This window comes from Apis florea, unplaced genomic scaffold (genome assembly GCF_048593485.1).
Source record: "Apis florea isolate Af1SG1 unplaced genomic scaffold, ASM4859348v1 contig_3184_pilon, whole genome shotgun sequence".
NCBI classification, from domain to species: domain Eukaryota; kingdom Metazoa; phylum Arthropoda; class Insecta; order Hymenoptera; family Apidae; genus Apis; species Apis florea.
Genome location: NW_028256717.1, coordinates 490,797 through 516,193, shown reverse-complemented (window position 1 = coordinate 516,193; position 25,397 = coordinate 490,797). Strand labels below are relative to the sequence as shown.

At 35.7% G+C, this 25,397-nt stretch overlaps 1 protein-coding gene across 2 annotated transcripts in view; it reads left to right on the top strand.

Moving 5' to 3' along the window:
- Positions 1 to 25,397, top strand: part of sns (sticks and stones) — a 352,986-nt gene that overhangs the window by 254,358 nt on the left and 73,231 nt on the right. The gene's annotated exons all lie outside the window — the stretch shown is intronic.

Below are 25,397 nucleotides of genomic sequence, written 5' to 3'. Positions count from 1 at the left end.
GGAGAGGCGAGGGTGGGATCCTCGAAACGAGTCAATTTGTTGTTTACGGGTTGTTAAATTATTGGCTTGAGAAAGAAAATTGATAAGGATATATATATTCTTTTCAAATTTGAAGACGTTGTGAAAGAGTCACTTTTATTTACGACACGATTTATTCATTGATTCACTTGTTTTGATGAAATTTTGCTAAAATGGATTTTTCTTCGATCGCGAGATCCTCGGTTTTATTCGTACGTTTCTCTTCTTCTTTTTTTTTTTTTTTTTTTTTTTTTAGTTTATCTATGCGATCGTGAGAAGATTGGAAAAGGTAGGTGGTTTGATGTTTGATTGTTTAAGTGGCAGATTAGGTTGTTTGTCTTCTAAAGTTGTTTATCGTGGAAGAGATAAATATACGCGGGGGTTATGGAGTTGAGTACTCGCGAGCTTCTGAATCTGGTATCATGAAGTGTTATCCGTATCTCGAAGAGAGATTTCTCCTGTGTGATTATTTAGAAGTGGGATTTGTAGATGCGGGAACGATGCTTACTGTTCGTTGCTTAAGACGTTGCAAGATATTCTTAGTCACGCGTTTGACGGGTCGAAATATGAGTTTTTTTTTTAAATAAATAAAGCTATCGTTAGAAAACATTAGTTAGTCGAAATTAAATTATGTTTAAACAAACGTATCAATTATTAAAAGATTCTTCGTTTCGTGCAAAAATATCTCTCATCGAAATCGTTTAATGCTCGCATTCCAATCATTCGATTTATATAAAAACGAGAATCTACGTTAAAATTCAAAGAGAGAGGGGAAAAAAAAGAAATATCTAGCTCTCTGGCAAGTTTCCACAAGTAGCCATGTTTCAAAGTCGAAGAAACCTCGTTAGTGAACATCTCGTTAAATGGAAGGGAAGGTGGATTGTAATTACTGAATCAAGTTGCTCGAGTGACAAGGCTTGGCGATTCTTCCCTCTTGTTAAAAACCAGACGAGTTTCCCTCGCGCGCTATTTTCGAGCCAACTTCCATTAAAACGCGCATGAGCATCGATGGATATCGAATGGGCGAAAAATACCCCATCCATACTCTCCCTCCCCTTCCTCGAAGTTCGATTCGAAAGTTAACAAGACGTCGTATTACCATTCGATTCGAGAAAAAGGTTCGAACGATTAATGCAAATCACGTTCAAACCCGGGTTCCCACGAGCCACGTCAACCGCTGACAGCAATTAGTCCCTTTGCCAAAGAGGATCCCTCCCCAGTGTTTAATGTCTGCCCGATTAGCAGCGAAATTGTTGGAGCGTGAACGACTTTGGCGGAGTGCGCGGATTATAAGGGTGAGATCTTGATGAGAGGGTTGTAATTTTTTTCTTTTTTTTTTTTTTTTTTTTTTGCGTAAGAGTTTTAAGTTCGAGATGTATCGTTGAGTTCTCGAGCGTAAAAATTAAATTAGGTGTTTTCGAATTTTTGATTCCTTCGATTCAAAGAATTGAATTTAGAATATTCTAGATTGAGAGAAATTCGATTTCGAATTAAAAAATATCGTCGAGTTTTCGAATCTTTTCGATCAAGGAGACAATTGTTAATCGAATCGAATATTATTAATTAAAAAAAAAAAAAAAAAAAAAAGGGAGAAATCTTTATAAGAAATATAAGGAAGTCTTGAAACTAGTAATTGGTTGGAATTTGTAAGTTTCGAAAGTTTCATCTGTTCGATTAGTATAAGGAGCTGGTTCGATTCCCATAATCGAAATTTTCCAAACTTTTAAACGATCTTGCAATTTTCTTTGAAACTCGATCTTTAATTTTGCCAAGGATCAGTTACGTGATTCTGATAACAAGCTCTCGATCGCCTCGATCGTTCGAACCTATCATTTTCTTCCATTTTCCTCCTTTATAGAAAAAAAAAAAAAAAAAAAAGAAAAAAAAAGAAAAAACCTGTATAAACCCTCGATTCAAAGAAAACATCAAGAATAGAGCAATCGCTATCGTGAGACTAAAATAAACACGCATGGACGAGGGTAGAAAAATAAAACGATAATAGATATAGTTTATGTCGCAAAGCCACTTTCACGATCAAAATCTACAAGGAACAACAACCCAACAGAGTCTTGAACGCGACAATAATAGAGCGAGGAAATTTCTGCGACGATAAACGGGCATGAACTTGGTTCGGCTCATTCATGCTAGTTTTAAAATCAGGTCGAGATGTTTCATACACAAGGAATAATAACTCGTATTAATAACAATAATAATAATAGAAGTGGAAGTGAATCGAAGCTTTCGAAGAAGCACTCGTCGAAGAAAGGGGGACAATCTTTCCTTTTTAATATCACTTTCTCGTTTATCCTCGAGTGCGTTTCCATCGAACGCTCCCTCCCTCTCTCTCTCTCTCTTTCCCTTTTTTTAAACAAAAAAGTTTCATCCCCTCCCATTTTTTTCCTCCTCCCTTTTTCGATAAAAGATATCCCACTGGCAATTGGAACAAATAAATCGTCGATGAATGCTTTTCCTCCTATCCACGTGTTTTCGAGGCACGGCCATAATAAAACCCCCGTTCAACCTCGTTCAGAGGGGAGAGAAAATTTTTTAATTGCATCGATATTCGAATACGACCCAATTAAAATGCTTTTTAAATCCGTTCCAGGCTCCGGAACTTTCACCGCTGAATTTATTGACCATCATCTCGGTCTTTTGCTCTTTCTCTCGGTGAATTAATATCTCTTCCTATTTCGAATACACGCACACACGTGTATACGCTTTTCGAGTCGTGGCGTTGCGTGTTTCGTCGCTTCGCTCAATCGATTTTAAACGGCCTCCATTATTCCGGATTTTTAATCCACGCAAAGTGGAAACGCGCGTAATCGAGGAAGGCCTAGATTTCTGTGGAAAATCACGAACGAGACTAAAACTGTCCAATGGTTTTTCCCATTTTTGTTTTTCTCTCCCCATGGAGAGAATCCTATGGTTTGTTTCGAGTTTTTATCGCCGGTTATTTGGAAAATTTATACCGCCATGCGATTGATAGCAAGCAGATCTATTTCTTTCTTTCTTTCTTTTCTTTTTTCGAGATTAATCTCTCCTTTCCGCAAGTTTGATAAGTTTTCAGGTGTTTTTTATCGATCACTTTTTGTGTTAGAAGTAGAGAGGAAAGTAGAGCAAAGGGATAGAGAAAAGGGTGGAGGGGCTGGAGAGAAGTTATTCTGGTTCGTTTCACGTTTCAAGGTTCTCTTGCTTCCTCTTGTTGATCGAGAGTCTAGTCACTTCAGTGTGAAATTTTGCTCGAGTTTCCGCCACGATTTTTCTATTTGTGGTTATTCTCGTTGAGTACATTTTTCACGGTTTATTTGTAGATTTAAGACGTTCGTAGAATAAAATAGAAATTAAAGGAATTGAAATAATTGATTATATGCTTTTTTTCCATATTTAAACTATAAAGTCGATCAAAATTTAAGTATAATTATAGAATTACCAACAGATAATATAAAAGTCAAAGAAGATGTAAAATGATGTAAATAACGTTTGTTTTCTTCTTTAAGGATTAAAATCTTGAAACATAAAATGAATGTTTCCAAGGCTTCGTGTATAATATTTTAGGAACAAAATTTTTGTCATAAAAAACGAAAAAAAAAAAAAAAAAGAAAGCAAGGTTCATTCTGCTACTCGGTGGCATTTACGGTAGTTATTTTTATACATTTCTCTACCCCTTACTTTTTTCTCCTCTTCTTCATCTACATTTCTCATAGTTTCGCTCAAGAGTTTTTGGTCGAATTTTTTCGCTGATGCATTTGGCGACTTTTCGGTTCCGCTACTTTCACGATATTTTTTCCATTTTGTTCCCTCGACCTCCTCCTCGACTTCCCTTAACTTTCTCCCGTATTTTCCTCTTTACTAATGTCCGAGGCTTTCGTTTGAACTTGGCTGTCCTTCGCTTACATTCGGTGAATCAGATCCCACGAATCTCTACCCTTTCACCTTTTATTGTTCTCTACCGCTTCCTCCAAGTTTTCCCCCACAGTTGTTCTTTCTTGTTTTACCCTCCCCCCAACAATATCCTTTCTTTTCACTTTTTCTCTCTTGTTTATAAGGTACTTTTTGTCTTGAGACCTGCTTCTTGTTATTATTATTGTTATTGATAAGTTTGCACGATTGTTGTCTTGATCGTTTTCATTTCATTCAAGTGAAGTAACAAAGTTTCAAAAGATTCAAGATTTACTTGAGAATTATTTAAATCAGAATTGAATCAAATTGTAGGATATATATTGGATGGACCCAGAATTCAAAGAGAAAGCTTTTTACGTTATGATTTATGATTACTTTTGAGATAGATATGTGATATTGTCTGAAGCAATTTATCTTAATTAATTTTCATAATAATAAAGATACAATTGATAATAAAATATCCAAATGCACGATATTTAATCTCTATTTTTCTAATTGCATCGATAATAAATTTCAACACGAAAATCCAGTAGAGAATGATCCCATTGATCAAACGTTGCAGAAGAATATATTGGAATTTTCTTGGGAATCGTGTTTCGCGAGCTATTAAAAAATTGGGTACGAGTGAAGTCGATTCGAATTCTTGAAAAAAGCCTGACCTCCTCTTTATTTACCCCGGCGGATCGTTGGCTGGAAGAGGGTCCATCGGAATTAAAGAAGAAAAAGATATATTGACCGAGCCGCTTTGAAAGGAAGAGCTCCCTCTTTGTGTTGTTTTGATCGACGATAGAGTGTCTTTGTTGTCATCGATAAAATGAACTTTCGGAATGCTCGAAGAAACTTTTTCTCCTCCACGTCCTGATCATTCGATATTCCTTCGAGAATGGAAGAACGGTGGATCATATATGTATAGAGTTTACCGATAGATTTTCTTTATCGATCGAACGAAATCTCTCTAAAATTTTCCATCCAATCTTGAAATTGTATTCCATTCTAGAACATCGATTTTTATACTTCCAACTTGTGCGCTTCTTAAATTTTTAAAGTTTGACAATCAGTTACACGGCTCGAACTTCGTCCTTATTTCTCAAGATCAATTAATAAATTTATTTCACAAAATTCCTTAACCAAATCACGAAAAACCTATGCAAAATCTACGTTCCAACAATAGATCCTCGTCATTCTCCATCGACAACCAATCCAATCCTCCCCCTAAAAAAAAAAACCCACGATAACATCACAATAATCGACGAACATCCATCGTGTCCATCCATGAGAAGCAAGCTCAGCGTTCGTGCCGAGCAACAAGAAGAAAAAGAAAAAAATCTAGAAAAATCCCTCTCACCACTCCTCCTCCACTGAAAGCCTCCACGACCCTCCTCGATAGAAAGGGCAGGCCACCCCCGTCCAAGGGCCCGGCAAAGAATCCTCCTCCTCGCTCGTTGCCGCGTTTAATTTAAATAATAAACGTCGCGTCTGCATCGAGCCACCCTCCCCTCGAGGGTGGACGAGAGGGTGGCGGTGGTTCGGTGCCAAAAGCTGCCCGAGGAGGACAGATCGTTAACCAAGCAGTAAACTCGTCGTGCCCGGCCAGACGAACGTAACGACGAACCCTTTCTCCCCTCCCCTCGACCGCCTCCGGCCGAACTTGGCCGGCCAACAAGATACGCCCCTCCTCCCCCAGACGATCGCGAAAGTTTTCCCATTTTCGGGTGAATCGATGCACATAATTCGACGCATACGCTCGTCCGTCCCGGTTTCATCCTTCGACCCTTCGCGACAACCCACCCCCACCTCTTGTCCTTTGTCATCGTCGGGAGGGGGGGGGTTATGACCGCGTATTTAAGCGACGAGCAAAGTTTTTTCCTCCGTGATAACGGTAACCGTTAGGTTAGGTTAGGTTAGATTAGGGGGATGGGTTTATGGGGGAGAAGAGAAGAAGATTCGTTGTTTAGGGGGATGTGGATGGCTCGTGGAAATTATCGTATAGATTGGATAGAGAAGGTTGGAATTAAGGGAGGGAGAATTAATTTAAGTTGGTATTAATTAATTTCAATATATCTTTTCTTAATCTTAATTATGTTCTATCTTAAAATTTAAAATATTTATAATAGTGGACACGTTTCGAGCGAGAAAGAGGAACATACGTAAAATTCCTCGATAAATATACGTTGTATACTATGTGTGTGTGTGTGTTATAAAATGTAATTGGTGTTGAAGTGGACGAACACACTTTCTATATTAATTATGCCTGTATGGGTCGGTAGCGTGTCTCGTTGAAAAGCGCTACACTGACCCGAATAAACAAATGGAATACAATACAATAATAAACTCAATTCCATTCCTCGTTCTTTAAATAAGCCAGAAGAAGAATCATCAATTTTCCAATTATTCTCAATGAAGTCGAAACAAGCAATAATAACGGTCTCTTCAATGGGCACCACGAGAGAACAACGACACCAACGAGAACACGTTTTAGAGGTTTTATGGGGAAAAATATGGGGACGAATTTTCTCTCGTGGCCAATATTTCAAGCGTCGAACCGCCCCACCGCACAATTGTGCACAAATGTACAAACACGCGAGCGTGTGGACGATCCCCCTTGTCTCGTTTTAAATCTGAGCCGAGGAATTGGATAAATGATGCGACCGGCGGTCATTTGGATATCACGCTCGACAGAGAAGAAATCCGTCGACGAACTGGATAATTCGATTGGCTAGTCGTCTGAAAAACGAACGATCGAGAATTTCGACCCAGTCAACCATACAGTTACTATTTTTTTTTCTTTTTTTTTCATTCTTTTCTATCTGCTGTCGGATTATTTCGGTTTATTTTATTTTATTTTTTATTTTTTTATTTTTTTTTTTCTTTTGTGAGAAGAGACTTTGATTCTTTCAATCCACATACTATGTTTTTTGTCACGTGTTTATTGATTATTTGCTCGTGAACGTGAGAGCGAGAGGCAGGGTGAATGGATATTGATAAAAAATTTTTAGGAAGTAAATTGGCAAGCGAATTTCGGGTTTGATCATCGTGTCTGTTTTGTGGAAGTTGTATAGGGTATTATTGACACTTTGGTAATTGATCGATGTCTTTATTTTGTTTGTTTCGTGTTGGTGTGATGATTGATCTCTTCGATCGATTCGTTTGGTAATTTCGAGGAACGTTGATATTGATTTTATTAATGAATTAAATGGGGGAACGTTCGTTTATTGACTACAGAGGAAGGATAAATTTATTTACGCGATAAATCAGGTTTGGTTAAATCATAAACTTAATAAGAATCGATACAATTGTTTGTTATAAAATAATTGAAACTGATCGAATTTTAAGAGAGGAAATAATGTAAGTGAAATGGAAGAATGATATAATCGGACGTATTAAAATATTCATTCAACGATATCTTTAACAAATTTCACCAAAGAATAAATTAACCTTAAAAATTAATTTAGAATAGCTTGAATTTATTTTCCCTCTATTTTTTGAATTATTCAAACCTTCGATAAATGCTGTTTAATTAAATTTAATATAGTAATATATAAAAAAGATAGACATTAAGATCAAATCTAATTTATATACATTCCAAATCATTCTCATTGAGAATATCGTTTAAATCCTGGAAGAGCCACGGTTCTAAAAATCTACTTTGCACACCGAATAATCCCATTTTCTTTTTCTTCTCAAATGAATTTTCCAAATTCCAAACGACTCGAGTATTTTTTTCCCCGCTTATTAAACCGAGAAAAGAAGCAATCGTCATTTCTTCTCTCTCTCTCTCTTGTTTTTTTAACAAATCTTCTCCAACCCATTCTCGGATGTTTCATTCCTTTCACATCTTTAGAATTAGTTCGTTTCCTTTTCTGAACCTTTACCAAGAGTTGCGAGAACGCGCCATTGAAACGTTTTGAAAGCCGCAGCCGCTTCTTTTTTTAAAGTGTTCCGCTTATATTTCGAATCACCATCTTTTCACCCCTCCATCGAGACGTGGATGAACGATGTCGTCCTCTCCTGTCGAGAATTTAGATTTCGTCGCGATTAAAGGGACGAAACATTCACCCCATTGGTGACCATTGGTCGGCGATTATTTATGTTTCAATTAGAGATCTAAGGGCGATCTTTCGAAAGGGTGGTTCTTAAGAATCTTCCAAAAGAAAGGAGAAACTTCGATTCGAACTTTGACTGCCAAGAGGGGAATTTAATTATTAAAAATTTAACGAGATGGTTGAATTTTTGTATAAACATGTAAGTGTAAGTAACGTTAAACGTTATTCTAGAATTTTAATTTCGAAAAGATTATATCATTTCGTATATCAATTTTGAACAAATTATCATCATACAATTAATTGCATTAATATAAATTCAGATCAACTTATTTCGATCTTACGATCGAACAAATGGAAGGAAACAAAAGATACGATCAGTCAAATCGAATAAATCGGATTTAAATGAATTATGAACGTTTTAATGATTAGATTTATTGGTATTTAACCATTCGATGAAACGAATTCGAACGAAGTAAAATCAAGTAGCAAGAGTCAAGTTGTGGTCAGGCTGAAGAATACGTTACGACGTTTCTTTTATATTTTGTCCCGATGCCGCATTCTTTGCCGCGGCATCTCTCTTAATGCGACATTTTTCTACGATGAATCCGAGATTTTTCGACACGCGTCGTTTCGCCGCAGTACTCCGGGATAAATGTGTGGATCGTGTATACCGGTGTCGTTTTTTCGTTGCGCCGTAAACTTGAAAACCGCGACAGGAAAAATTCGGTCGTGATTTACGAGGCCCGAAGAGAGAGAGAGAGAGAGAGCTTGCTCGAAATACGTGCTCCAAACTTGATGACAGACTTTGTCGTCGTTAAAGGAAGTAAAGCGCTGCTGGAGATTCTTGGTTTTTCCTGATAAATGTATTTCTTCTCGCGTCGATGAGATCCTCGATGTTAAGAAGGCAGGCATGGACACTCGAAACTCTTTCATCGATCGCGATGAATTTAAAATTGACGGAAATTGTATAAATATATAAGAAATCTTTTACTTATCAAATGGAGCATAAAAGAAAGAAGGATAAAGGATGAATTTGATTCGAATTTATGAATGTTCAAGAAAAACTATGCACGATTCATCGATTCTATTTTCTCAACAAAGTAGATATATTAAAATTTTCTATGAAAAATGTGTATTTAACGCGTTGAGATAAAAATAAACGAACGTTCATCTCTAAAGAGGATAGCTTTCGTTTCTTACGATCTAAAAACTCCATCGTTTTACGAACCCGTTCCTTTCGCACGATAAATCGGGCGTAGTGAGATTTAATTATAGCAAAATTTATGCCTATTCCGCGCGTGGCGTCCCCAGTGACAGGTGCATTGATAATGGTTAAAGGGCGCGATTGATTTGCCCGATTTTCACGCGGCGGGCTCATTCGATTTCATTGAATATCGGCCGAGCCGTAGAATTCATCGTTGATTTCGCGCGTGAAATATTTGAAACATTTGACGCGCTAGATAGTCAATCGCGCGAGATTAATGGAATCGATATATATATTATTTTTTTTATCGTTTTAAATGAAAAGACTCGAATTCACGCTCGATGCGCTATTTAAATTTCGTTAAGCGTTTAAAGAACTCGTTTATTTCGTCTCTTTTGTTTTATTCCTTCAAGATCAAGATTATTTCAAGTATTATCGTTTAACATTTAACGAACAAAGAAAGGAAAAAAGGAAAGATATCTGGAGAAGTAAATGCACATTGATAGAGGATTAAATATGAATCTTAAGTATCGTTCCTCGTTTGCAACAAATTTGCCACTCGATCCTTGCATATAAATTCTTCCTTCATCGATTCACCCAACCATTTCGTTCCACACGAAACGAAATCACAAGCAAAGCGTAATCAAATTTACGCGATAACGCGTTTAATTCATCCGAGGATATAACACAAATATCCAGGCCGACCTTCTACACTTACATTTAGACCGTGTCGCGATCACGTTTCGGCCATCCCTTCTCTCCTTACCGACCGAGTCGCAAGAAGATCCAACAGTTAACGATAACGAGTCCCTGCGGTGATCACCCTGCCCGTGTTAATTACAGCCAACTATGCAAACAAATTGGCGCACGATCGTGGTCGACTACGCCACGTTGAGTCACGCACCACATTCTCGTCCATCGGCGACCAACCGGATGCGTGATATTTCAACGCTGCTCGTTTCCTTTCACTTGGATTCTGGCCGTCAGTTCGAAACGCTTAAACCGCGTTTCAGCGCCTTTAATTACGATTCTTCTCACAACTCAGTCACGCCATCTCGTGTGAACCACGTTGAAGAGACCGTGTGTGTATTTTCATCTTCTTCTTTTTTTTTTTTTTTTTTTTTTTTTTTAGATTGTAGGTTTCTTTTCATTTACACGGTGAATTATTGGGGGGGGGAGGGGGGGAATACGTTACTTGTAAGAAATTTTGTTGTACTGTTCGTATTGTACGTAGATTCACACTGCGAGAGTTCTTTTTTATTTTCTTTATGGATCTGCTTGATTATCTTGGCTGATATTCGTGTACATAGTTTTAATGGAGGTTATTTCTTGCCTCGTTTATTCTGCTTGTGGTTAGTCGTTATTTTTTTTTTTCGATTATTATCTCGAAATGTTTATTATATGATTTTCTTTTTCTTTCTTTTTAATTCTTTTATTTTATTACATCGCGTCTTTTATTACATTTTTCCCTCGATTTAATAATCGCAAATATCTCTCAATCTCTTCATCGCGACGAGAGAGGGGATCTCGAAACATCGTTTCAATAATCTCGAAAGCCTCGAATCGAAACCGGTTTTGAGCTAATCGATTAAAATAACCGCGCTTTCCATCCTCGAAATTCGAATGGACGATGTTTCAGAATGGAGACGCGCGTTACAACGGCCGTGTGTTCATTTGCATACGTGACACGGCCGATTACCTTGGCGGAATCACCACGGAGCAGGTAACCAACGCCATGTGTTCGACGCGAAAAAGAAAAAAAAAAAATGAAAACCGTGACCCATTTGGAGGAAACGTGGCGAAGAATTTAATCGTTCCTTCCTTCCACGTTTTGTAAGCAATAATAGAACGGTTGCATTGTGAAGGAGGAAAGTGCGTTAAATAATTATGGGATGTTTGTGGTGCGATGTATATAAATAGAATGCTAATAAAACGCTTGGTACATGTCGCTCGTGCGCGAGGCTAATAATAGAATGCCGCTAATGGTGTGTATATTAGCATGCCATGTGATTGGTTATTGATTTGCTCGTTGAAAAGTTGTGCGTACGTAGATAAAATATATAAAGAATTACTAAAACGTACAAAATTTTATACAAAAGTAACGTTGGTTTTTGTTTCATTCAACCAGAAACACGATTGTGAAGATTATTTCTCTAGATATGTAATTCTAATGTTAAATAAATATGAATTAAATGGAAAATTTGGGGCGATTTTGAAAATAGAAGAATTATTAATAAATTTGAATTTAAATCTTAAAGGTCTCTCGTTTCTTACGGTGTTTAATTATTATACAGGAAAGAAAGAAAATTTTCTTTCGATTCTATTTATCTAATTACGCGTATACTGTACTCGCGAATCTGCATAAACGTCCGTGGTGTATCCTTATCGAGGTATGCAATTGAACTCTACCTGTTTATACAGGGTATGATTGTATTGTTCTCCGATCAGGAACACGCCAGTTAGGACAGTGGTCTCCGTAATAGGGAGAGCAACAACAGATAAATTAACCGGAATCATATCGAGGCGTTCGATCCGTTCGTCGTAATTGTTCGAGGCAGACTGACGGCTCGAAAGTAAATAAGACATCGGGAGAAAGTCGCGTATCGACATTGTATATAAACGTAATACGCGCTATAAATCGAACGACGAGTCGCGTCGTCCCGTAACTCGATTGAAAATTTGAAAATTAAATTTTTATACGTAATATTTCGAGCGTGAAAAAATTGGATTTTTTTTCAATAAAAAACTTCTTTGTATTTTTTAAAAAAAAATCGTACATTATATATATTGGTATGATTGATTTATAAAAATTTATTTGTATTTATAAAAAAAAAAACAAAAAAATTATTAATAACATTTTTTATATTATATTATAATCCAATTTATATATAATAGAATTTTCATTGTATAATCAATTTAAATTTAAAAAAAGAAGAATTTAATTAATTCTATTTCCTTTTTTTAAGAATTAAGAATTATTTTATTACGAACAAAGAGAAATTCAGGTTAATAATGTAAAAGGATGGAAATCAAAATCTAAGATAAATAATTAACGTTAAAACTACGTAGAATTAAAGTGAGTTTGACTATTATTCTGATTAATTATATCATACCATACCACCCGATGAATTTATTAGTACTTGTACGGTGTTGCGTCGAGATAGATTAATTTTTAGATTAATCCAACATGTAAAGTCTCTATTGTTACGTCGTATCGATTTGGATAGAATTCCGTGCGTGATAAATTTATCAAATTTTGGAAAAATAATCGATCCTTCTGCTTCTCCATCATTTTGCGAAACTTCGATATAAATGGAAGGAACATCCGTGAAAGTGGAGCGTTATGATTTCTCTCCCTTGTTATTCGCGGGCAGGACGATGAATAATCGGGCGCATTGTTGAGCAAAAATCGAAAAATAAATACACGCCGGGAAAATGCAAATGCTCATCGGACATGAGAAAAATTGGCATGGTTGCACGTGTGCACGATGCAACATCTGGTTATTATTCATTCGGATAGATCATAGCAAATTCGTTAGCGTTAGCTCGTCATTTATTATCCGGAATTATACGTTTCACTCGCCCTACTTTTTATTTTCTTTTTTAAATTAAATTTGATTTCGAAAATTCTTTATTTCGAAATTCGTATTACGATTGTAAGATTCGTTGTTATTTCGAACTTATTAATCAATTTTCGTGAATGATTAATTCGCTTCTAGTTTGATTTGAGTTGAAGCATTTTTCGATTTAAATAAAGCTAGGCTTGAAATTATCTAGATTCTAAAAGGATCCTCGTATTCGATTCGCATTATTATTGCTAGTTTGGTGAATGATTGATTGACCGTTCGTTTAAAATTTAATTTTAATTTAATTGTGCATAGAAAATGATTATTATAATCATTTCAAAATCGACATTTAAAATTTAATCCGTTCATTTTATCGGGCAGTTGTTTGAATAATTGATTTTTTTATCAAAAAGACACGAAAAGGATAATTCTATAAAGTTATACAAAACATACAAAAAAGTAGAAGCATGAATTTTAGGGAAAAATTTTCGAAATTTCTCATTTTTTTTCTCATTTCGTTATTTCACGACAATCAAAGCAGGAGGGGATATTTGAAAGAAATCGGTCAAAAATATACAACAATCTTTATACGAAACTACTTTCGTATTCTATACCAGTATTCTTCTTCCAAGAACACTCACACACATACACGGAACTTTATCGTATCTTCATACGTTCCATCATCCATAACTTCTCAACTATCCAAAAGATTCCAAGAATCTCTGTCAAATAGTATCTTACCATCTCTCAACCTAGATCCCTTCCTAGAATCTTGCTATTCCAACTGCCAACCATCGAATTCACGAATCAAAGGAGAAGAGGGGGAAAAAAGAGGGAGAATTCCAAGAAGGAAAAATAACAATACGATCGCGTGGTTGAACGCAAATCAAATGTTTTTCTTCTCTCAATCGTATAGAAAAAATACATTTCAACAATTCGATACCTTCTCTAATACACATCCACGATAAATACTCTATTTCCATCCCAAATTATTCCACGCAAACGATTTCACAACAAGAATAATAATAATAATAACTCCTTCGAAAATATATCCTCTCGACCCCTGAAAAGAAGAAATTGGAAATCGACGGATATTGACGAACGATCGATCGATCGGCAAGGTTGATAGAAAAGAAAAAAAAAAAAAAAAAATGGAAGAACAAGCTCGAGGAGAGGAACAGATTGATGGAAGGGGTGAATATGGAGGGCGCAAATAAGCGGGGCGCGCATTCTAATGGGGGAGGAGGGGTTCTCGACCCTTTGTACGTCGTATAAACGAGCGTTCTCACTCGATATGCTATCTACGGGGGTTGAATGGGTGAATCGACGGTGATGATGGTGGTGGGATATTGACGCGCGGAGGAAACGGGGACCCGTCTTTCTTTCTCCTCTCCATGGCTCGTCTCTCTCTCTCTCTCTCTCTCTTGTCTCTAATGCACGATCCAAAGGAGGGAGGCGTCTTTCCTCCCCCCTCGACGCGACAAAAGGAGCAATATAAATGCGGGCACAAAAGCGGGCGCGGATTGTATTAGATGGCGTGGTAATGCCCGAAATTGCACGCTCTCCACGGCCAGAAAGGGTTGTCCCTGGAGTGGAGAGGGGGCGTGATGTGTTTATCATGCGCCAGAATTTACTGTTCTTGTTGTTTTTAGTCTGGGGACCGGTGTCTGGGGTATACTGCAATCTCCACCGAGGAGGAGGGAATGGGAGACAAGAGGATTGGAGATGGGGGTGGTGATGATATGTTTTGGCGAAGGGATGATTCGGGGAAGAGTGTTGATACCACCCTTTTTGTGGGTAAATTTTATTTGGGACGGGTTGGTGATAAGCGGGGTTGGATTTGATGAATTGGTCTTTTTGGAAAAGAAAGAATTTTTTTTTTTAATTCTTTCTTTTCCTTGAATAATTTAGAGGTTTGATTGGATATTGGATACGTTGTGTCCGAGCGAGTGACAACGAATTTTGGAAATGGTGGATAAATGTGTGAATGTAGGAGGGAAAGACAGAAAGTCGATAGAATTGGAAATTATTTGACAAATTATTGGAAGGAATATTTACAAATGAAAATAAATATTTTATTGATTATCCGATTAATATGGAATAATTCTGAAGAAGAAATTTATTTATTCTTCTTGTCCAAATAAAGTAACGTTATGAATATTGTATAAAGTCAAATAGAATATTATATTTATTTATAAATTGTATAAAATATTTTAAAAAATAAGTGAAATTATTTTTCGAAAATATTGTACAACAATTTTTGAAAAATGATTATTGACAGGTGTCTTTTTCTTTTTTTTTTTAAATTTCTCTTTTTTAATTTCAATTTCGAGCATAATAAAAGGGAGAAGTAATTGCTCGAATGATGGAAATGTTATCGAACTCGTTTAACACGATTATAATTCGTTGGCCATCACATCGTTGATCGTTGCTAAATTTTCATGGCGTAATTATCGTTCAGATTCACGCAACTTCAAAATCATTCGAATGGAATGGAAAGACATTCAACGAAATATTATGCAATTGCAGTGAATTTTCATGTTAGATTTTTATTATCACTCAATTTTTTTTTTTTTTTAATTATCCGAATTTCACGAATTGATCGATTAATTGATTAGTATAATCCATTATTTATAGTTGAAAGCAATCCTGTTGTTGATTATTTTTTTTTTATTCAAAAATATTCACTTTTCATTTTAACTAATAGTTTATTCGATTAAAACTGGATTTTAAATTTAAAAACTTTTTTCTCCATATTTTTGTGACAATCATTTCGAACAAAAATTCTAATTGATCGATCGATTATATCTACCCCCATTTTTCATTCGTCAATTTTTCGCATTATTTTTTCGATATTTCTTATTGTTATATAATTATTGTTAAAGAAAATTAATTGTTAAACGTTAAGTAGTCACGTTTGATCAAAATCTAAATCCTGTTCCACGTACATCAAACAGATTGTCTATTTTATAGATCATAAAAAAAAGAAAATAGTTTATTGTCAGAATCGTGGTTGAACTTTAATGATCCAATCATCAACGAGACGTATAACTTAGTCACCAGAGTCGTTGTTCAACTGTAATTGTTCGATCAAACATCGATGGGAGAGTTGTCATTGAGTTTTAATGGTGCAATTATTATTTCTGTCGTAATACGGATGGAACTTTGACGATAAAGTTATTAGTATCGTATGATTTCCCGCGTCGTTTCAATGGAGAAGTTGCTTTTAAATTTTTAATTTTAATGCGAAATCCAGCTCAATTCGAAAACAATGGTTTAACAATTAATTTAAATGTCTATGTTATTTTCATTTTATTTAAAATTACTCTAAAAATAATAATAATTATTATAAACAAATAATCGAATATTCATATTATAAATCCAAACGAATGAATTTACTAATCATTTCTTTTAAAACAAAAAATTCTGAAGGTCTAAAAACTATTTAACAAAATTCAATCCAATTCAAAGAAATCGAGAATCGATTTCCTTATTTAATATCTCGATTGAAATGTAATCGAAATTAATTTTACAAAGTTACAATTTTTCTCGACATTTTCCTCGACATCCTCATAGAATATTCGATATCTGATTACATTTAAAACGCATAATGCTCATTCAACTCATCCGCTGTAGAATAGAAGAAAATAATACGAAATACGATAAGCTGAACCGGAACATAAAAGTTATGCAAAGATGCATGGAAGTGTTGCATGAAAAATGCAACGAGTTATACGCATCGAGAAAACGAGATACACATGGCGAAAGAGGAAACAATCTGTATTGCGTATTCGAGAGATTGTATACATATATTTCGCGCGTTTTTTCTTCCTTTTTTTTCTTTCTTTCTTTCTCTTTTTTTTTCTCCTCTTCCTTTTTATTTCTTTGTTCGAGATCACAGCATCTCGAGTTCATGCATTTTTTATGAGCGTGAAATAATCATCGATAAAAACGAAAGGACCCGAGGCTAAGTTTCATAAACGGTATTACGAAGTTTACGTAACCCGATTGGAAGAGGCGTTTCCTGTCGTTTCGAGCGAATAAAAGTGATAGAAACATATATACGGCTCGACTTGCAATTTTTCCGCCTTCGTGTTATGTTTGAATTAAAAATCTTCTCGAAAAGCCATCCCCCGGGGGAATGGATGGGTATTATTGGAATTTAGATTAGGGATATACGTGGCTCGTGGAAATATTGGAAGATTAGAAAAACGATATTGGAAAAAAGAAAAAAGAAAATATAGAAATTTGATTATTTATGGAAATGAAATTAAAATTGCAATTGATCGTGTGGAGAGGAATATATATTCCTGTTTCGAAGTTTAGAGAAATAATTGGATGATTATATTTGTTGAGTTAATCGAAAAAATTTACCTCTGAAATTTTATTTCTTACTTAAAATTTATAACTTGAGGCTTGTACGACAAGTTCTAGAGAATAATCTTTGCTATAAATCGTACGAAAGTATTTCTAGCAGTTTATTAAAACTGTTCAATTAGAAATAAGAAAGGAGAAGGAATTTTTTAAGAAAAAGTGTAAAAAGTCATTTTATGTATTTCAGGATAGGTAGATAGATAGGTTCGATACGTGACAAACAAATTTTTCATAACGAAATAACCGTCCCTTTACGATCATCGTATGTTTCGCCTACACGAAGTTGGTGGTAACATACTATATAAAGTTTTCCATCGATCGAGAATTTATGAAATTCCTATCTAGACAGGCTCACGAATATTTCCTGTGGTAACATTGCCACCGGAAAAACAAAATAAATTTTCGTTCTCGCAAATAAAATTCACCTTTCAGTACGAAAATTTCGATTGAAAGATTGGGAGAAAAGTAATCATACATGTTGTAATTTTAAAATCCTTTTAAAATCCTTAACTGTGAAATTCGAGAAAAATTATTCCCAAATCTTCCTCAATCTCAATCGTTATTCATGCGCATGTATTGACAGAGAAGATAACGTGAACATCTTCGATTATAATCGAGAAAGGTACGATTATTATATTTGCAAAACGAAGATAGTTTATTTATATAGGAAATCTGGTGAATTTTACTTTTCCCGGATAAAGTTGGCGAGGACGTTGAAATATCGATAATGGTAATCTTGTTGGTCGGTTGACTTTTGGTTTATGAGTCGCGTTACTCGAGTGTCGTTTCGTATCAAGCGTGGCGCGCATGTTCTAACGAAGATTGATGGCGAAGGAAATTTTTGCTCCTTTTGGAAAAATGAATGAAATTTTGTTGGGAAAATATAAATACGTAAAAAGATGTAATGAAAGTAAGGGTAAGTAAGATAAATAAGTAAGTAAATAAGGAGAGAAAAGAAGAAAGGGAAATTCGGAGGGAAAGTTTGATGAAAAATGTTTGTAGGAATTTCATTTCAACTTGAGACAACTTGAGAAATGATAAATTTTAATTTCAGATAAAATATCATAATTTAGATATGGTGATAAATATTTTCACAGCGAGATATGATGAATGAAATAAAGATGTAAACGAGGGAGTTGATAGAAAAATGATGACAAATGAAGAAATTTATTATTTATAGAATTTAATTAACAGTAAATTCGTACTTGTCGATTTGAATTCGTGAAAAAATAATAGAAACATATTTTTTGAGGGGGAATAATATATTTATTATTATTTATTACTTTTTCGTTGAAAGATTTTTCGATAACTATTTATATATATAAATATAGCTGTATTAATACGTACATTTTTATTAGTATTATTCATTTTATTTCGATGTTATTCATTTTCAGCTTGTTTCCAATTAGTGTGCACTGGTTATAGATGGATTCAGGTGCATGGTCTCATCGATTATGTAGATTTTCATTGATTTCCTCATATTGATTTAAATTCAAACAGGATGTTGACGAAGCTATCTTGTTTCCAGATTAATTAAGCATTCATTCTTACGGTTTTATTAATATTGTTTCCACGTGTACGGTTTGGCTAATATCTGTATTGAAATTTTCAACAAATCACGGATTGCAGATGACAAATAATATTCCTTCACTTCGGTAACAATCTGATTATTTTTTTTTTTGCAAAATTGTACATCATTCATTTCTTTCGTTAATATGTCAGTGTAAAAATTATATAAAAGAAAATCATCTTCCACGATTATTTGCGAATCATTATAAATTTTATATTAAATTATTATAAATCGTTTGAATAATAAATTGTTCTCTGTAAATAATTAATTGACTCGATTTTATACTGTGATATTATATTATAATAACGTCAGTTAAAATTAACGATCGCATCCTTGGCGCGGTTTCCTTCCTGTGCCGTGAAATTGTTCGATAATTTAAATTTATTGAGAAAGGTAGAAGAATAGCATTTTAGCCTGGTAAGAAGAGTAATTAACACGATTTTCATTTCAATTGTAATTACTGGTTAGTAGAACTGCTCAATTTAACGAAATCCCACGAATGTTGGAAACGTTCGAATAAAACTTGTTACTAAAACCTTACTCGTTTGTATCATAATTGAATTAATGTATACACTCGAAGATTCTAATTTAGAGAAGTCTATGAAAAATATCCTTCGGGACGATTTCTTATCTCGAACGAAGGAAGAAAAAATTTGATACGCGATATCTTCTGATTCTTTTATTCGAAATTTTTTGTCCTTCCATTGAAAATTTTTTAGATCCAATTACATCTGAGATATCTGCTATTGATTTGGATTCTAATGTTACAATTTTATTACCGGAGAATCCGCTAAAAAGGAATCGACAAATCATCCTTATATCCTGTAGTCTTCAAATATATGAATCGACAATTTTCCCCGTCTTCTTAAAAAAATCAGACAAATTTTTCCCCATGTACAACCCTCTCCTGAAAGATGGGGAAAAAAAAATAGAAATTTCTCCACGAAGATCCCCGCGGAATGCGAATAGTCGACTGGTTTTCCATATTCTCGAAAGGCACGAATGCATAAGAGGGTGAAAGAAGCTGAAGTGCCCTCGAAAATTCATTCGTGTACCGTTCGAAGGATACACGATGCTCAAGATCGATCTCGAAAATACTCGAACGATATTTTTAACCAAAGAAAAAAAAATGGACGGTTCGTCTTCCGCATCTGCTGCGTATCTTACATTCGATTTTCATCTTATCGTTGCTCTCCCTTCTTTTCTATATTCCATCTTCCTTCATTTAGCTCCGAAGAATAGCTCCTGAGGGGGTTGAAAATGAGAATGGAAGAGAGAGAGAGAGAGAAATTAAATGACGCCGATCGAACGATGATTTTGCAACGATAAGTCGGGGAGAAGCGGTGGTGAAGTTGAAGTCGTTTAACGCGGAAATTATGCATGCTCTGTGTGCTTAATTTGTGACTCTTTCAACGGAATCAATTGCGAATCATCGATGAGATTTCAATGGCCCGTTTCGATCCGTGTACTCGGATAATCGTGGAATAATACGGCGATCGCGCGATCGCCCGTGAATTACGGGCGCATGCTAATTGATAGAATTATGGAGAATTGTTAAAACCTGTTCATCGACTGTTCGTTTTCATCCTTTCGTTCGTTATCGATCCGCTCGATAGCTCGTAATCCGTGACATCGCGTTTAAATTTTGTTGAAGTTCTCCCGATCGTAACATCTCCCCTTTTTCAAATACGAATACAAACCCTGCCAAGTCAGCCTTTGTATCAACCTCGACGATCGATCAAAATTGGACACTGATCGATTTCCATCCTCCGTCGAAACAAGAGAACAAGAAACAAGAGAAAGACGAAGAGTGAAGCAGAGCGAGCAGAACAAGAAACAGAAATAAAAGCAAACTGGGAAAATGTAAAGCAAGAGGATGATGATAATAATAATAATAGTAAAATCACGGAAGAGAGTTTCTCGCGAAAATTCTGCTCCTTCGAAAACTTAGCGTGCTCCTACACCGAATACGGAATCAATGGAATTCAAGGAACATCCCGGATACTCGATCCGACACAAACGAGCGAACGCAAATTTCGCCCCCGATTCCTCGTGGAATTTTCTCTCTCTCTCTCTCCCTCTCTCTTTCCCAGAGAGGAAAAGGACAATCGAGGAGGGTGCTCGTTTAACAGGGGTTCGGTTAACAGGGAGAAGGCCGACAAACAGCGGCATAAAGCGGCGGTTTATATACCTTCGGTATCGGTATCGAAGCACCGATCGAGGGGGTGAAAAATGAGACGATCCCGTACGATTTTTCCTGGCCAAAGTCGAGGAGAAAAAGGGAATCTCTTCGTTCCGTTCGGCGCGATTTTCACCGCTACGGGAAGAGAAGAGTTTGAAATTGTGGAACTGCGTGAGAATTTGTTTTTTTTTTTTCTTCTTCTTCTTCTTTCTTTCTCTGGACTTTTATACGCGAGAATTCAATCCATCGTTCAACCCAATCGTTCTCTCGATCGTCGAGGATTTAATCTGGATGGACGATGAAAGCTGAGCAAAAGTAAAAGTTTCTTGAGAAACGAACGGTGGTAAGGAAAATTCTCAAGTTTAGAGATGAACCGTTAAACCGGCGGCTGCTCTTATATTTCGTTATATTCGACTTATTTTAAACGATTCACTTTGTTCACAAACGAAGACTGAAGAAATTCTTAGAAAAACAATTTTCGTTCGAACGAAAGTTAGATGGAACCGCCTCCCCCACGTTAGAGAGGATCGATTAGCTCGCTTTATTTTTAAATTAATCCCGCTCTTGAACGCGAAAGAAGGGAAGAAGAAAAGAGCAAAGAAAAAGGCAAACAGAGCGGCGGGGGAGGGGAAAATGGAGCCCAATTCCTCTCACGTAACCGTTCACAGGGGGAACGAAAACAAGTGGAAACGGAGAGGAAGGTGAAAATGCTCTCGTTTCATCGTCAGGGCGAAGAGAGAGGTTAACGATTCGAACGTAGGGAAATTTCGTGATACGCGCCGATAAGCCTGTCAGTGGTTTAATCGAGGGCCGTGCTGAGAGAAATAAATATCCGTGCGTCGTCCATGCCGCTATCCCTCCAATGAATTATGCGATCATTGGTTTTCCTCCTCTGCATTTATATATATTTATTTTTTTTTTATTCGTCTCTTCTTTTTTTATCATGTGATCTGTGATGACGCTTTGATGGAGCTGAATTAAACCGGTGTCCACAAGTTTTGGATGGAAGCACGTATATTACTGGAGAAATTTTACTTGATATTAGAAATCAAGATCGATGGGGAGATGAATTATTGCTCGAGATCTTTTTATGTATCTATATGATTAATTTTATAAGGATACTGTTCCACGATATTTTTAATTAAATTTCGTATAATTTTTGCGTTTTTTGAAAAAATAAGCCTTCGCTTTTTGTTCGATAAATTCAAATATTCGTTATATTAGAAATTAGTTGCGAATATTATCTGTGTATCGCAGAAAAATTGCAACTAATCAAATCACAAAGTTTTGATGAATCGTATACTTCAATTTTCTCGCGTATTTCCGCGCAAACACGTTCAAACACAGATGATGCATTAATATAATTCTCTCTCTCTCTCTTTCGTTAATTTATATTCAACTACAAAAACACGCGCTCTAACGAGAATCAACCGAAACGCGTTTGAATGTCGTTTAATAAAAAAAAATAATTCACGAATAGTCCAGGATGCGATATTCGCATTTTTGACGGACAGAATAACGACGAAATCTGTCGAATTTGCCGGGATAGCTGGTGGGAAATAGTCAGCTCTATTTTAGTTGAGTCGTTAAATCAAACCTTACCGCTTCTAGCCCCCGGGCAATTCCGATCGTTGCCACGAGTTTTTCGCATTTATAGGAAATTTTTCAACTTTTTTTTTCTTTTTTTCGGCAAAAAGCATTTCAATGCACGACACAGAAATGACGACACACTCGTACACTCATTTTTTCAAGGCAAATGAAAATTTTGTTTCTCCTAGCTACCTGTATCGAATGCAATCAAGTTATCTCGTTATCTCGAACAAGATTCGGAGGAGGGGGTGTAATATTTAACGACATATTAGCGAGTTTTTGAATAAACAGGGAACGATTATTCATTCTTTGACACAGTTTCCGCTGTGGACAAAATATTTTCGCTTTTATGGAATTATCGAATTTCTATTATGCACGGCCTCTCGTGTCGTGCATAATTCGGTTTGAAAAATATTTCGAGTAAACATTTGTCGGGGGAGGGATACAAATTTTCTGATGCATCCGATGGAATTTTGAGGGATTTTTCTTTTAAAAATGGTGGAGCTATTGCAGCATTTCCAACATGACGTTTGTTTTACTTTTTTTTTTATTCCCTTTTTATTTCCTTCTTTTTCTTTCTTTTTTTTTTCTATTTCTATTTCACGTGTAAAGTATGATCTCTAAATTGGAACGTGGAAAAAAATTCCTGTGTTGAAAGTTATTCCGCTAGAGCTTTTTTTCGAGACGTCCTTTCACGGTTACCACCCCTTTTTAAAAAACCGATTTCCATCGCAATGGGATATTTCTGGAGGGGGGAGAGAAAAAAGAAGAAAAGAAAAGAAAGGGAGGGAAAAGAGAATTATACAATCGAACGGATGGAAATTCATCATATTGTAAAGGCAAGATCCGAAATTTCCACCCCTTTGACTTTATTTCATTTTATCACATATTCCTAAAGCTTTCCTATAAAAACGATTTATCATACTTTTCCATTACTTATGAATTTTAATCGATCGGGTCACGAATTTTTCACCCATCCCGAGTGGAACACCGGCGAAGTAAAACCCGATGAATTAAAATCAAAAATTTATCGCATGGTAATTTTCCAGTAAAAAAAAAAAACCCTTCGATCTTTCCTCCCCCGTGAAGATAACTTCCGATGAAATTGAAACTTTCCTCGTACGTTCTTACATATTTTTACAATTACACAATTCACCTTTGTTGAATCAACGAATGATCGCAACGAATCGAGACGAAAAGCAAAAATTGGACGATTCCCTGTTAAAAAACGAATGAAAAGAAAGTAAAGCAACTCCATCAACGAAACGAAGAATCGAAGAATAGATCGGGTAGAACAGCAGGTGGAATTCTTCTTTTAGGACAGGACTCTGTCCATTTGCGCGCAGGGATGCGTGAAATTTATCCTGTTATCGAGGAGAGGGAGGGAGAAGATGGGGAGAAACGCCACGCGTTTAAAGGGGGGAGGGGCTGTATATTTCATCGGCGCCATGGCACGCAAATTCGAGCAGCGAGTGACCATCGTGTACAAAGGCAAACGTGTAACCAGGCCGCAGGTACACAGGCCATCGGTGGCCCACCCCTGTCGGAGGAAAACCGACCAAGCATCGATCCTGGCCGCGGCCGACAACCAGATTACGTCGATCTTCCATCGAGATATATATATATATATTCCTGTCTTTTCTCTTCATCCATATCGCTCTATATTATTCTGTTATCGATAACAGAATGTGGCTGTCGTCGCACGGTTGACGGTGGATTATTGTTGGTTGCGCGAAAAATTGAACGAGGAATGTGATGTAGGAGAGGAGAGTGGATTTTTCAGCATTGGAAAGAGTCGAATTTTTAAGCGTTTGACGAAGGTAAAACGGGTTGGCTTCTTTTTTTTTTTTTTTTTTTTGGTTTTATGAAAATTTAGTGGATATAAGATTTAGTAAAAATAATTAATTGAAAGTTAAGTTTTAAATTAAAAATCAATTCTTTATAACGAAATAAGGGTTGAGAATTTTACGAATTAAAAATTTTCAAAATTTTCATTGTCAATTAAAGTTCGAACGAGTGATTGGGTAATTAAGGAAGATTCAAAGGATCAATTGCGAGGATATTCTCTTTTCTTTTTTAAAGAAATTTCATCTTTGTTCGAGTCGAAAGAGAAACATTTCTCGGCGATTCAACGACGCGATGTTTGCCAAAGCTTTTCTGGTTTCCATTCTTTTCACGGAAGTGGTAGCGCTACGTCCGCGAATAATTTCCGCCATAGAATAGGAGAATATTCTTTTTCCCGCCGACTTTGTTTCAAATCTCCCGTGAACAGGCACTTTTACGAGCGTTGTGTAATCTTATAAATTAACCAAACTTGCAGTTTCCAACTCGGCCACAGATTTCTATGTTTAAAACACTTTGTTAGACGATGTGTAACACACATGTGGAACATCGTTTTGTAACAATTCGTTGTGGAAAATTTATCGATGTAATCTCGGTATTTAATCTGTGTATATATTCTCATTCTTTATCTTCTTTTTTTTTCCTTTTTCCTTTTTTCCTTTGATTGGACATTCAGCAAAAGTTGTAAATTAATTTTTATTTTATCAATTTCGAAATGGAACGATGAAATAATGAAATTAAAAAAAAATGTGGTAAAAAGAGATAAAGGTAAATGCACAATGAGATTTGCACATTTTCTTTTTCAATTGGTCGGCGTTATTTTCCAAATTTTGTTGAAATTTTATTTTGTTTTAAATAAAATCGGGTGCAAAGGGGAGAGGATAATAAACGTGAGACACGGAATGAAATTAAAAAAATTTATTATTTAATATGGTGGAAATGAAATAAAAGTAAATGCGCAATGAGATTATAATTGCTTTTTAATTGTTTCGTATTATTTTCGAAACGGGGAATTTATCTTTAAAATATACAATATGTATTAATTAATTCGCGCAAAAATTGCCAAATATAAATAAAACACACGATAAATATTTGAACTAATTTCGTA